The sequence below is a fragment of the Oxyura jamaicensis genome, chromosome 5 (genome assembly GCF_011077185.1).
Source record: "Oxyura jamaicensis isolate SHBP4307 breed ruddy duck chromosome 5, BPBGC_Ojam_1.0, whole genome shotgun sequence".
NCBI lineage: Eukaryota > Metazoa > Chordata > Aves > Anseriformes > Anatidae > Oxyura > Oxyura jamaicensis.
Window position 1 is genome coordinate 60,809,259 of NC_048897.1, and position 12,787 is coordinate 60,822,045.

General features: G+C 40.9%; 1 protein-coding gene and 1 long non-coding RNA gene across 4 annotated transcripts in view; one reads left to right on the forward strand and one right to left on the reverse strand.

Annotated features, from left to right (window-relative positions):
- The window catches only part of TUB (TUB bipartite transcription factor), a 137,717-nt gene that overhangs the window by 62,767 nt on the left and 62,163 nt on the right, over nucleotides 1–12,787 (forward strand). The window lies entirely within an intron of this gene.
- The window catches only part of LOC118168701, a 28,935-nt gene that overhangs the window by 7,906 nt on the left and 8,242 nt on the right, over nucleotides 1–12,787 (reverse strand). Inside the window, exons 3-4 of one of the 3 annotated variants that reach the window (XR_004751738.1) lie at nucleotides 10,423–11,566; nucleotides 7,412–10,231 (exon numbers count right to left, since the gene is read on the reverse strand). This is a non-coding gene — a long non-coding RNA (uncharacterized LOC118168701). Of the gene's footprint in view, nucleotides 1–7,411; nucleotides 10,232–10,422; nucleotides 11,789–12,787 lie in introns of those variants that run through there. The other 2 variants (XR_004751736.1, XR_004751737.1) reach the window with 2 other exon arrangements.

Consider the following 12,787-nt stretch of genomic DNA (forward strand, 5'->3'; position numbering starts at 1 on the left):
ACTTGTCTGCCAGAGTAAATCACACGTGGAACAAATGTTCAGATGAAGTTATTCAGACTTAAACCAATAAATAATTGATGATATTGCCCTGGAACATTTCTCTTTGTTCAGAAGTCAGTCCACTCATTCTCTTTCCCTCAGCATGTATAACGTGGAAATACTTTGTAAGGAAAGAAGTTTTAAATGCAAGATGAGAATAGATTGAATAAAAGTACACAGCTTTCTCTTTGGATGACAGCAGCACAAGGGCGGGGTGATATCCACAAGGAATTGTCGTCCAGAGGTGCAAGCACAGTTTAGTATCCAGGCAAGACAGCTCCTCAGACATTAAGACTGGTGGGACTCTTCCTTCAGTACCCTAAGACATGGGAGGTCGGTTATGTTTTGTAAATGAAAGACTTTGTTCCCGCTATGCTCTCTGTTTTTGCTACTACTCAGGATACCTTTTATCCATGGCAGAGAGTCAACATTTCTTCTAAAGAAATGTAAGGAATCGGGGAGCCATACAGCTTCCACATGCCTTTACATAATGGTACAGAAGGGACTTGTTCTTCTTTTCAGATGAGTTAGCCAAGTTATAGATGATCAGAAGTGTTGTCAGTAAAACAGATTTCCACCTCTGTAGAAGTTAAATCTCCATCTTTGTTTTCTCTATTATTTTGATGCACGTAACCTGCGCTGTTATGGAAGACTGCATATATTAATCTTTCATCTGGAGGCATTTTCTGCATGAATGTCACTGAAATGAAGTATGGAAGGAATCAAAATCCTAACTTGTCTTCAGTCCAGTGCTGGTAAACTATGTTACAGTCAGCAGCCTGGCTGTTCTTTGGGGATACAATTAAACCACCACATTCACTTGGATTTACTGAAGTAAGTTTTATTCTTCTGTGTCTGATTGCGGGTTGATTAAATGATTCTCACTTAGGGCAGAAAGCTTTGCATTACACATTCTGTGCTCTGTTTTCTTGGAATTCTTTGCTGAAGATGTCTTTTGTTACGAGACAAATGAGAGAAATTCCTTGAGCCCACGAGGACTGACTGGTTAAGTGACAAATGTTCCTGTGGTGGGCAACAGGATGTTCAGTACCTCAAGACTAAATACTTACTAGGCACTTTAGTGACCTGGCCTTCTTAAAAACCCTACAGATTCTAACTTAAACTACACTGCCAAAGTGTTTTCTGCTTGCAAATTCAACTTAGTGTAAACTGATGTAGATTTTTTTTTCCTGTGTTTGCTATTTGTTTTTTTGGGTTAGTAACGCAGAGCTCTCCACCCAGATAGCGGCACTGCTAGGTGCAACAAGTGCATCACGAGCCTGTACTGCACCACAACTTGACCACCTCGTGTGTTTACACTGTAAACACTACATAAGGAAAGAGACCCAAAGGTGAAGTGTTCAAAATCAGGTAATCAGGGTCTGAACTGAGAATTTTGTTCTGTTGAAACTCAAGTCTCGTGCTGGTTTCTTGGTGTGCTGCCTCTTTGGATGCTTTGCTTTCTTGCCTGGAGTTCTCTTGTTCTTCAGGGGCTACAGGTGTTTGCAACACTACCTTTGTTCGTGAATATTTTCTTTTAAATAAAGGGGCAAAATAAATTGCTTCAGGGATATAGCTGATCGCAGGATAGGAAATGTAACTTCAAGCATCTCTGGAAATAACTGTGATGCTGAAAACCCATCGTTTTTCAAGATAAATATTTTTTCAATATAAATATATTTAATCATTTCTATTAGCGTCAGTTGGGACAGACATGCATCTCCCTTTGTACCTGCTTAGGATTAATTTCATGTCAGTTGGGAATTAATATAACTTTATATAGAGAGACATAAATAATTGAATGGTAGGTGTTAAAAGAACCCAGAGTCTCCATTTTGTGTTTGGTCAATGTGTGTCTGTTTTAGGTAAGTAAGCAAGACTATTTGTACTACTTTGTACATTTTACAACTGCTGTAGAGAAGAAAGAATAGGGGGAATATGCTCAGAGGAAGCTATTTAACTGCCACTCTAAAGCCTGTGCTGGATGGTGAAGCCTGTTAAACAGGATGTCAATACAAAAACCTATTTTTTTTCCACTATTCTTTTCTGATTTGCAGTTAAATCAGAGGTGTGGTTTCAAAGGAAATTATATCAACTGATTCTTACAAATATTTGAATTAACGAACCATTTTCTTTAACTGTGCAGATTTGGATTTAATTGCAAATAATCAAAAATTGTATCAAGGAAAGTCAGCACTTCGTGACATTTGGAAAAACATGGTAGAATGTTTAAGGCTGGCAGTTTGTGTTTTCCTCCTCTCAGCTCTACCTCAGTCTTATGAGGCTGACTACAGAATAGACATGCATAAATACTTTGACCAATTCCAATGGATTTCTGGAAATGTTCACTTATTGTCAATTACTTTATTTCCAGAATAAAATTCACGTCTGAGTCACAGACTGTACTACAATATCCTATCTCAATGTAGTAATGCATTAAGGTCCGTTGGAGAGTCTGTGCTCAAAGTGAGTAGTAAAGGGGAAAAATCAAACTCTTAACTACTATCTGACAGCTAGGGCATATAGCAGGGAAATGCATAACCTCCAGGAACAGAGCTCTGTGGTGCTGGATATTTTCAGTACAGTTCAGCATGGTACTATCTGTTTCTACCCATGGATTTGTTTTTAAAAGATGAAGTGAAGTCAACCATTCAAAAAAATGTGCAGTATCTATTTCCTTTCAAGTGTTGCTTATTTACTATATGGTGGGCATGTTTTGTCAACAAAATTGATTGCTATCAAGTGGTAAGAATTTGGCAACAAGAAGAAAAGTATCAATAACCACCTGCTGCTGACCCTCCAGGCACTACATACCTTTGCATATTTCTATTATGACCTCATTTCAAATTGACTGACTTACTCTACTAACCCATTACAATACGTGATATTTCTGGAGGCTTTTCGTTGTACTAGAATTGCTGTATTTTTATTAGTTGTTTTAGTTTTTGCTTTGTTTTCCAGCCTGCTCACATATGGAACTTTTGCACATACTTTCTGTGACTGTATTTAGTCTATTATCTTCAACCCTGTCTTCTAGACCTGACTCGTCTTATTGTTAACTGGGTTTGCTTGGGAGTTAAATTGGAAGACATGCTGAGGCACAGAAGGGAGTTTCTCTAGGTCTTTGAGTCAGTGTGTCTCGACGCATCTCTTTGCTCCTGCAGTACAATATAGCGCTGTTTGTTAACAAGCTGTTATATTACCACCTCCTTAATGTACGGGAAGACAGTGTAGACAAGAATCAATAAATAGTGAATGTCAGAATGAGGAAACTGTTCAGCAGTTCATCAGGAAGAAATGGTGCTTTTTGCAAAGTGGATTCTCAAGGGCACTGTTACAGTTAAGAATCCATGAGAGGGAGCAGAGTCACACAGCAGGTACAGCAGAAAGAAGTCCAGACACCTCGCATGTGCAGTGACTTCATCACCGTTGCTAGAGGTACAACATGTACGTGTATTTAACATATCTAAATATATTAGTATTCTCTGGGAAAAGGGTCATCACTAGTTTTAGAACAGATTTTTAGTAAATGCAGAAAATCAGTTTTTGTTTTTTCTTGTTCTATTCCCTGATCCTATTTTGTAAGGCTCCCTTTTTCCTTTGCTCTTTCCTGCTTCTTTCCTCTCTCAGGCTTCCTTCTTGCTTATCTTCCACTCAAAGAATGTTGAACCTGAGATTACTGTCCCAGGACAGGTGGGGTAATACTGCAGAGACAGTAAAAATTCCTTCCTTAAGACCTGAACCCTGATATTTTTTGAAGAACCTAAGTAGATTTTTTTTTAAATCCAAAACAAGGAGATGGAGTTGTGAAAGGAAGAGAGGTAAACTGAGAAACTGCCACATCATTCATGCAGAAGTGGGCACAACTGCTGGTACCAGCAGCAAGGCAATAGCAGACTGACATCCTGAGCTGTCTCATGCCGTTTACGTTTTTCCTCTCACTAAACTCAGACCTGCAACAAAACTTCCACAAAAGTGTTTTTTTTGTTTGTTTGTTTTAAAAGTGAATGCATCATATTTTGCAAGTCTTCTGTCTGGTTTCACATTTTGTTTAGCAGGTACTCTTTGTGCACATCTACTGAAGGAACATTGTGTTGAACTCAGAGCCTTCTTTTGATTTAGTCGTAAATAATACATTTCTGGGCAAGCCAGGAAGTCTCTGCTTTCAATTGCTTTGGCTTTGCAGCTTGCTGCTTCTGAAGGGGCAGTTGAAGGACAATCATAGGATCAATGTTTTGATCTAGAGATGAATAACTGTGTTTGGTACATGAATGACCTAGGCACAGGAACCCAGCTCACTGTGGCTGGAAGGACAGAGGGGAAAATGTGTTATCAGTGTAAGGAAAGTGGAGCAGGATTTGGCTTAGAAGAAAAGTACAAAACTGTCATTGATAAGGAGGTGTGAAGAAACACCCAAAAGTCAAAGAGATGCCTGATTTGGAGATTAGAGAGAAGGACGTACAGATATAACCCACCTACAGTAATTTAGGAGAAATTAAACATCTGAAAAGGGTCCAAGATGCAAAAAGGGATTATTTTATGCAAAACCAAAAAAAAAAAAAAAATAAAAAATCAGTCACCTCCCTATACGAAAACCTGCTCAGGCTCAGAGAATTTTGTATCAATTTAATTTCTAAAAAATACTTCCTATGGAGATTTACACTCACTTTCACTATATGATTTCTTTTTTTTTTTTTTTAATTCTTACCCCAGCATTACATGAGAAATGTTGCTTTACCTTCTATCATACAAGAAAACTGTCTTTGAAGAACTTACTTTTTTGAAGTGGAAACCTCATATTAATGCATCCTTTATATTTTCTTTACAGCACTCTTTGAAGGCATATATTTTGCTTGGTAATTAATTAGTACTTAAATACTTATCATTTTAAGTCCAGAGGAAAATTTTAAAAACTTACCTTCATATCTAGCTGCCAGGAAAGATATTTTGCAAATAATAGTTCCTGTCTTTTTTTCCTCTCAGAAAATTAACAAACAAAATTGCTTTCATTTGTACTTGCTGTTGAGGTGAGTCTACTCAAATCACTTAAGTTAAGGAGGAAAATGTGCTCTCAGTCTGCCAGATACAGCTGATACAGTTCTCACAGACATGTTAGTAACTCACCATTGGGTTTTTCCCTGCTGTGTGAAAAGTGTTGGGCTGAGCACTGTAGTGCAGCAGGACCTGGCTTCATGCAGATGCCCCCTGCTTGTGATGTGCTGGGACCTCACCTATTTCATGCCTTAACATTGGGGTTGTCCTTTCAGAGGGGGCTGGCAGACGCATAGTCAGGCAGGACCACCTGGAACTCCTAGTGAAGTGCTGGTGGGAAGCGTTGCAGGAGACGGGTGCTGGGTTGCATGATGGGCCCAAGGAGACTCCTGGGTGTGGGCAGGGAGCACTCCCCATGTAGGTATGTGAGGAGCTACCTCCTTGCCAAAGATAAACAGCCTCAGCATCCTCCAAAGGAAGCTGGGGGCTGTCCAGCCCGTATCTGTTAAACTCTGTGACAGCCAGTTCACTGAGAACCTGGTCAACAGTGAACTAAAACATTTTTATGAGAATGTTAAAACACATTAAATAAGAAAGCCTCTTTAAGTTGTCCCATGTTATTGAACACGGTGGCTCACATTTAGCTTCTGTTGAGCTATTTAGCCCCAGCTTCAGTCATCTATTGACATGAAATGGTGTTGTGAAATAAATAATACTTTTAATTCTTGTAAACAGAAATTCTTATCCAGATGCGTAAGTTAAGTTTAGTGCATCTGTTCATTTGAAATTATCAGTTGCAATTCAGAGAAACACTGAGTAAGCAATGCACTTTCATCCTGTCCTTGTATTGGGAAATATGGAGAACTCAGCGCTTGGCACATGATACCCAGAATATGCTTTGTATGCACAGTAGATGGATGTTTCGGTGAAGGTGGACTACTCAGTTCCTAGCTTGCCCAGAGACTTTCTTTATAGCTGTAGGCAGGCTACATTTTTGCTTTTGCCTCAGGTTATCATCTCTAATGTGAATGCAACGTTTTATTGTATTGTATTATAACAATGGTGTAAAGCAGTCATTTTACAAATAGTGTCATGTATTTGCCAGAGTGTAGATGATCACAGTAAATCAAGCTAGTAAGTAGCATTAATTCTGAATGACAGCTGGGTATTTCTATTGCATGCTCAAATATATTTAACCCATTGCATTGGGAAGAAAGCAGAAAAACAATTTCAGTAGTTGTTCTTTGTGCAAAGTTTCACTAGCAATACCTTTTTAAAGAAAGCAACTGAAAAGAGTAACTTAACACTATTTAATCTTAAGTATCATCTGAAGATCTTGAAGACTAGCATGAATTAGCATGTATTCTAATTACCAAAATGCTCCACTATTATAAAGCTAGTTTTCCACTTTTCTATCTGCTCTGCCTCCAAACAAAATCATTCAAATATTTTTGCTTGTACAGTGACCTCAACCTCATTTTAATTTGATTGCAATTCTGTGTTACAGTGTAATGGAACGTTAAGTTTTTCAGAGCCCGTGGCTCTTTCCTTTTTCCTAAATAAACTGACTTCTTTCAGTATTCATGTTTGATGGAAGAAGAAATCTAGAGAGTATAAAAGGAGGTCATTACCATGATGTTCCAAATGAACACCTATGGCAAAGTGTTTCTGGTTCTACTCACAAGTTCTGCTGGGAGCACTTTAATTTTCTGGCTCATTGTCAGGTAAAGCTAACGGGTTTTGAAGGCACGTAAGTCATGTCTCAGTTTGAAACGTCTGTGGGTTGCAATCATTTCTGAGATTAGGCAGGATTTTTAGAACTGTTTTTGTTGTTGTTTAGTTCCCCAAAAGCTAAGCATGTACATTTAAAACTGTATACTCAGCTGGGGTAGACAGTTTTACAGAACAGCTATGAAGGATGTACTTAGCTTCAGATTAATCCTGAGGCTTTGCAGCGTCAAGTACAGTTGCCTACTCACCCTACTGCAAAGGAAAGACTATTTGATGCAAAGAAACAGTTGGGGTTTTATCTTTTCAGCAGGCTAAGACATGTTACCATTTGCTAACAGCTTACAAGAATTTCAAGATGGTTCTGCCAGTCTGATTTGAAAGAGCCTGTTTTTGTACTGCAAGGACACTTCAAGGTCCTTTGGATTTGTCCTGATGACAAAGGGAGATGCAGTAGTTCCCCTCTTGCTGGTTGAGTGTAAAATAATGTGACTTAGCTCAGAGGAAATAACATGAGTAAAAGGCACATTGATATACAGGAAATTCCATTTAGACCTAAGACAACACCTCTTCATTGAGGACAGCCAAACAATGGCCCGAGTTGCTCAGAAAAGTTGGAGAGTCTCCATGCTTGGAGATAATCAACACTTACCTGACCATGGCCTTGAGAAACCTGCTGTAGCTGGCACAGCTCTAGGCAGAGTGCGTGGGCAAGATGATCTCCAAAGGTGCCCTCCATCACCAACCTTCCGGAGACTCTGTGAAGGAGAAAAAAATAAACCTGGAACTGAAAACTACCACTGATTTTTACAAGGGGAAAACTGGCAAAAAGTGACTTATGATTTGGCTGGGCAGCAAACTGTGATTTAGTTTGCTCTGAATACAGGCCTGTCTTATAGGTGCTAAGAGTCTCTTCTGACAATGCCATTTTGCTTCGGTATTCTAGCTGCTTTGACTGACACACAAATAGCGTGAATGGTTCAGAAAACTTTGAAAACCATCAGTGGAAGAGGAGAGAGCAGAATTACTGTGCAAATTTTGGTTTAATAGTAACCTTCAAAAGGGGAGGAGAAAGTTTAAAATCAAAAGCCTATTGAAGAAATGCTGAAATGGGATTATGCAATTTTGCATTTAGCACTATCATAGGAAAATTCATTCTACACAATCTTTTTTTGTTATCTGCATATTGAAATAATGTTAGAGGGCAGAAAAAAGGGGAGGCTGAAGGGAGCATGCAGCAGAATCCACTCCTAGTGGTCCCACTGGATTTGGGTGAGTGTTCAATGGGACAGCAATTCCAAAGACGACGGAAGCTTAAATTATGATGATGCTAGTTTCTTGCTCAAGTGACAGTGATGTTATGTGTAACAATCACATCAGTTAGTCTGTCTCTGTGCAAGAGACTTTCTTTTTTCACCTTAGTACCAGGGTTCATTATTTACAGTAGAGAATCGGAGCATTGCATATATATCCAGTGCACGATTTTGAGAGAGATGCTGACTGTTGTTACAAGATCTGCTACAAGACTAGAATTAAAGACTTACTTAGGAGGTGTTGAAAGCTGACCACCAGCAGCAAGCACCTCACTCCTCAAAAAATAACATTTTTTAATACTTACTTTCTTTATAGGAAGATGTAGATGTAAGCGTCGGTTTAATCATAGAATGGTTTGGGTTGGAAAAGACCTTAAAGACCCTCCTGTTCCAACCCCCTGCCATGGACACAGACACCTTCTACTAGACCAGGCTGTCCAAAGCGCCTACCAACCTGGCGTTGATATTAATCACAAAAAAACTCATATTAGACAGGATCTCAGTGGAGCTAGACAAGCTCAAACTGAAGAGACTAAAGTGAAAACATACTTTCTGGGAGGCTAGGGAACTCTATTCTGATATTGCAGAACCGTTTTTATTTCAGTGTCTTACCAATTGGTATTTATGCTTCACAGCCTCACAATAAAGAATCACAAAGGTACTTACTGGAATGAGAACAGATGAAATACAGTAAGGAAAATTGAGTGGGGAGAGAAGATGTAAAGGCTGCAATAAATCTTTCATAAAAAAAAAAATCTTCTTTGCAGAGTTTTATCTCCAAATTGCTCACCTTTACCATGTAATTTTCTTGCTACTTTTGAAATTGTGATATAAAAAATAAAGCATGTTTGTTTTACTCAAGAAACAAGAAGATATAACTTGACCTTTTTTCTGTCCAAAGTCACAAGAAATGTGAACTTGGCATAAGCCTCATCCAAAGCCCACAACAAGGAGCAGAAAATTGCCATTTGATACTTTGATTTTATTCACTTTGTGAGCTTTTTCTTTGATATGTGAAAATTTTAACACTCTTAATTTTCTCCCTGGCGTTTATTCTGAATTTGTTTAAACACATTCCAAAACTCACTGCTTGGGCAGAAATCCGCTGAACCTGCTGAATTCTGCTTCATTACGCTAAACCTTGTATTTTGCATCTGGCCCTGGTTAGGTGCAGCTTGACTTTAAAACAAACAAAATATCCCAGATACGTTTGCACCTGATCTGAGCTTTATGCAGAAAAGTTCATGAACCTTGCTAGGAGCTCTAATTTTGTAATGAATGCAGATAAGTTTTACTTGGCACGGTTTTGCTTCAAATACGATGGCTTAATTTTTAGGTATATTGGAATGGAAAAATCTACACACAGCCACTTCTGAAGTGATGCCAGCACAAACACATTGCTAATCCTTGTCATTTGGAGCTTAAAGTTAGACATATCCAAGCTGATAAAGGAAAACCCAGAAGGCTTACACAATTATGTGAAATCTGTCCTGTTTGTGATATCATAAGATTTAGAATTCTGAATAGACGTGTTTTCTGTGCTGTGCTTGAGCTAATCCAGAGACAACAAACTGTCAGATCGTTCCTTTTAAAAGACCTAAAAAGTAAAGGTCAAATAAGTCTTGTGGATGTCTTATGAATGACTTAGGAAGTGTGAATTTGGATGTGTGTTACACCACAACATAGAACCAGGATGGGTCCACAAATAAAACCCATGGTGCTTGTTATTACACTTTTCCTTTTTCTGTATTTTTAGGAAAGAGCTTGTATCTGGCTTTTATTTTAGAGCTTGCTTAGGTTCTGCCTACCCCCTTCAAAAGAGTCCTCCTGCTTTGATGTCATGTTCTCTACCTAGATTGCCAGAAGACTTTCAGTTGCAAATGCAGGTGTAGTTGTATTATCATTTCAATCAAAAGTGTATTAGAACACTTATTTTACATAGAGAACAGAATAGGAATAACTGGCAAGGCAGCACAACATACATGAAGACGATGAGATGCATTTGTCTATGGAGAAGACAGGTTTGCATCTATGTTGTTCCTTTCTGTGATTTTATATATATATATATTTAAACTTTAGAGCACTGCTTTTCTAAGAGACTATATCGCCCATCATGCTGGTATCTGAAACTAAGTACGGCTTTTGAGAAGTACAATTCTCTTTACAGGTAGCATCTAGAAATTATTATTGCATATAAGGGCTATTTGCTACCTGCTTTTTCCTAGTTCTTTTTAGTATTAGTAGTTGGGGAAACTGTCACTTGCAAAAGCCAGGTCTTTGAGCTGCTGAAAGTTACCTGAAATGTAAGTGAATAGGTCTGCACCTCAAGGGCAATTTTGAGGCTTGTCACACAGCAAAATGTACGCTTTAGGTAGAAACCCTGCCCTGATGCCACTAGCTGTTGCTCAGCTCACCCATTTCACAAATAGGGACAGATTATTGCTGGTAAGAAAGAGTGAGGCAGTATAAAAGCAAGTGACCTGGGATGTAAATTGGCTGAGGGAGAATCAGTATGGGGGAGGATTAAAACGAGGGTTGGGAAGGTAAGTAAACACTCCAGAAGGAGATAAAATGGCAAAGAAAACCCTTTTTCTTTCTGCTTCTCCCCACACAATTTTCCTGATATTTCTTCTTCCCCGCACTGGCTTTCCCTAGAGGGAAGCTAATCGCTGTGTACTCCCATCTTCCAGGATACCCTGATGGTCTTGCATTTTCTGAACATCTAGAAACCCTGTATGTTTTGTATTTGCTAATACAGACGTGGTCTTGGGCTGTTTAAATGACAGTAAGCACTTCCCTGATTCATATAGCTCAAAGGTTCAGAGCCGGTTCATCTTTTTGATGTGTGCAGTTGCTCATCTATCAGCCTTTACACTTCGGGCTTTTTGAAAACGGATATTCTAATTACCAGTCTTGAGAGCTTTTTCTTCTTTTCTACAGAAGCCTCATCAGCACGGTAGCGGGAGATGGGCATCTCTCTCCCGTAGCTGCCTCCTCACATTTGTAACACCGGTGTTGAGGCCGGTGAGGCATGTTGTTTTACGGCTCCAGATTGTGCCCAATGGGAACTGGGGTCTGTCAAGCCCGGTGTTTGATGCTGGTCAAGCAATAGCAAGTTATCTTATCTGCACAGAGTTGAGAGAACCCTTCCTTAATGGCAGATCTCATTCTGACTTCTGGAAAATGTTTAAATTCAGGGTCCTGGCTTTAAACAAAACAGCTTTTCCAAAGTTCTAGAGAGTGGATGATGCAGTAACACTTCTGGTATCTGCTAAGCATGCTATCTTTGGCTCTTGCTGGTTTCTTGGCCCTAGACATGTTGTTCTTTGGTAGTGAACTACCATACAATTATACTGGTTGAAAAAGTATCTCTTTTAATCTGTGTTTAATTTTCTAAATCATAATGCCATTAAGTCTCCTTGTTTTTTATGCTATGAAAACAGGAGAACCAGAACTGTTCTTCTCAACTTTTTCTAGACACTTTTAAACTCCTTCTGTTAGTTGAACAGTTTTTTCCGCTCTCTGCTCAGATGTGCACCTTTCCACACTCTTAATGATTCATCTTTCAATTCTGCAGTACCTTGAAGTGGGACAACCTGTACTGTCCTTCTTCTGCATGAATTCACACCACCAAAAGTAGAGGACCAACACTGTGATGTGGGGATGGCTTAGCAAGTCAGAGCTTCGTGTCTCTCTCTCACTCGGGTGCTCCTCTCTATTTTAGCTATTCCAGGGTGCAGTGGGTGCTACGCTAAACTCTCTGATGGTTTATTCCACAATGCCCATTCTGTGCACAAAGGTGACTTCAGCTAACCCGTTTTTTTTCTTTAAATCTCTTCCATACACGCAAAAAAACTTCCCAGATATTAGGGGTCTGATGGCAATTATTCAAAACAAATAGGGGAGATTATACTCTTCCTTAATTCTTTCTTTCTTCAGACCGTGTTCACTCACTCCATGAGTGTTTATATTCAGGATTCTGGCTTTATAGCAATCAGCTTTTCAAAAGTTCAGGTGGGCGAATGGTACAGTCACCTTTCTGGTTTATTCACTCAGTGAGCGAACAAGCGTAGAGCCAGAAACCAGCCTAACGGCAGGAGAAGCGATTTCCATGGTCGAGTTAACAGCTTAAATAGCCCCTACTTCTGCCTAGCCTGCAGGGCCGGAGAGGAGCTGCTCTGGCCAGGAGGCTGCGGTGCCTGCGCTGCCGAAGCCGGGCTTGGCTGCCCGGGGAGCTCCCGAGCTGGGTGCCACCGAACGACTCGCTTTTCCCTTAACCGCGCTCAGCCCGAGCCGCCTCAGCCATTTTGGGTCGACTTGCTGGCGTTTCTGCCTGCTGCTGCCGAGGCGAGGCTCGACCGGGGCCGGCTCAAAGCCGGGCCGAGCCGTGAGGGCTGCCTGACCGTTACCCGCCTCGGGGCCGGGCCGTTGCCCGCCTCGCGCTCCGGCCGTTAACGGCGCGTCGCGAGCTCCCGGCCGAGGCGCCCCGCACATGCCCAGTGGCCGGGCGGGCGCCGGCCGTGAGTCAGTGGCGGCGCGGCTGACGGGGCAGGGGCGGGCCCGGCGCGGAGGGCGGCCCGGCCCGCCCTGCCCGGGCGATGCCTCAGCGCGGCGGCAGCGGGGGGGCGGGCGGCTCCGGGAGCTCGCGACGCGCCGTTAACGGCCGGAGCGCGAGCGGGCCCCCCCCCCCCCCCCCCCAGCCCCCCCCCCCCCGC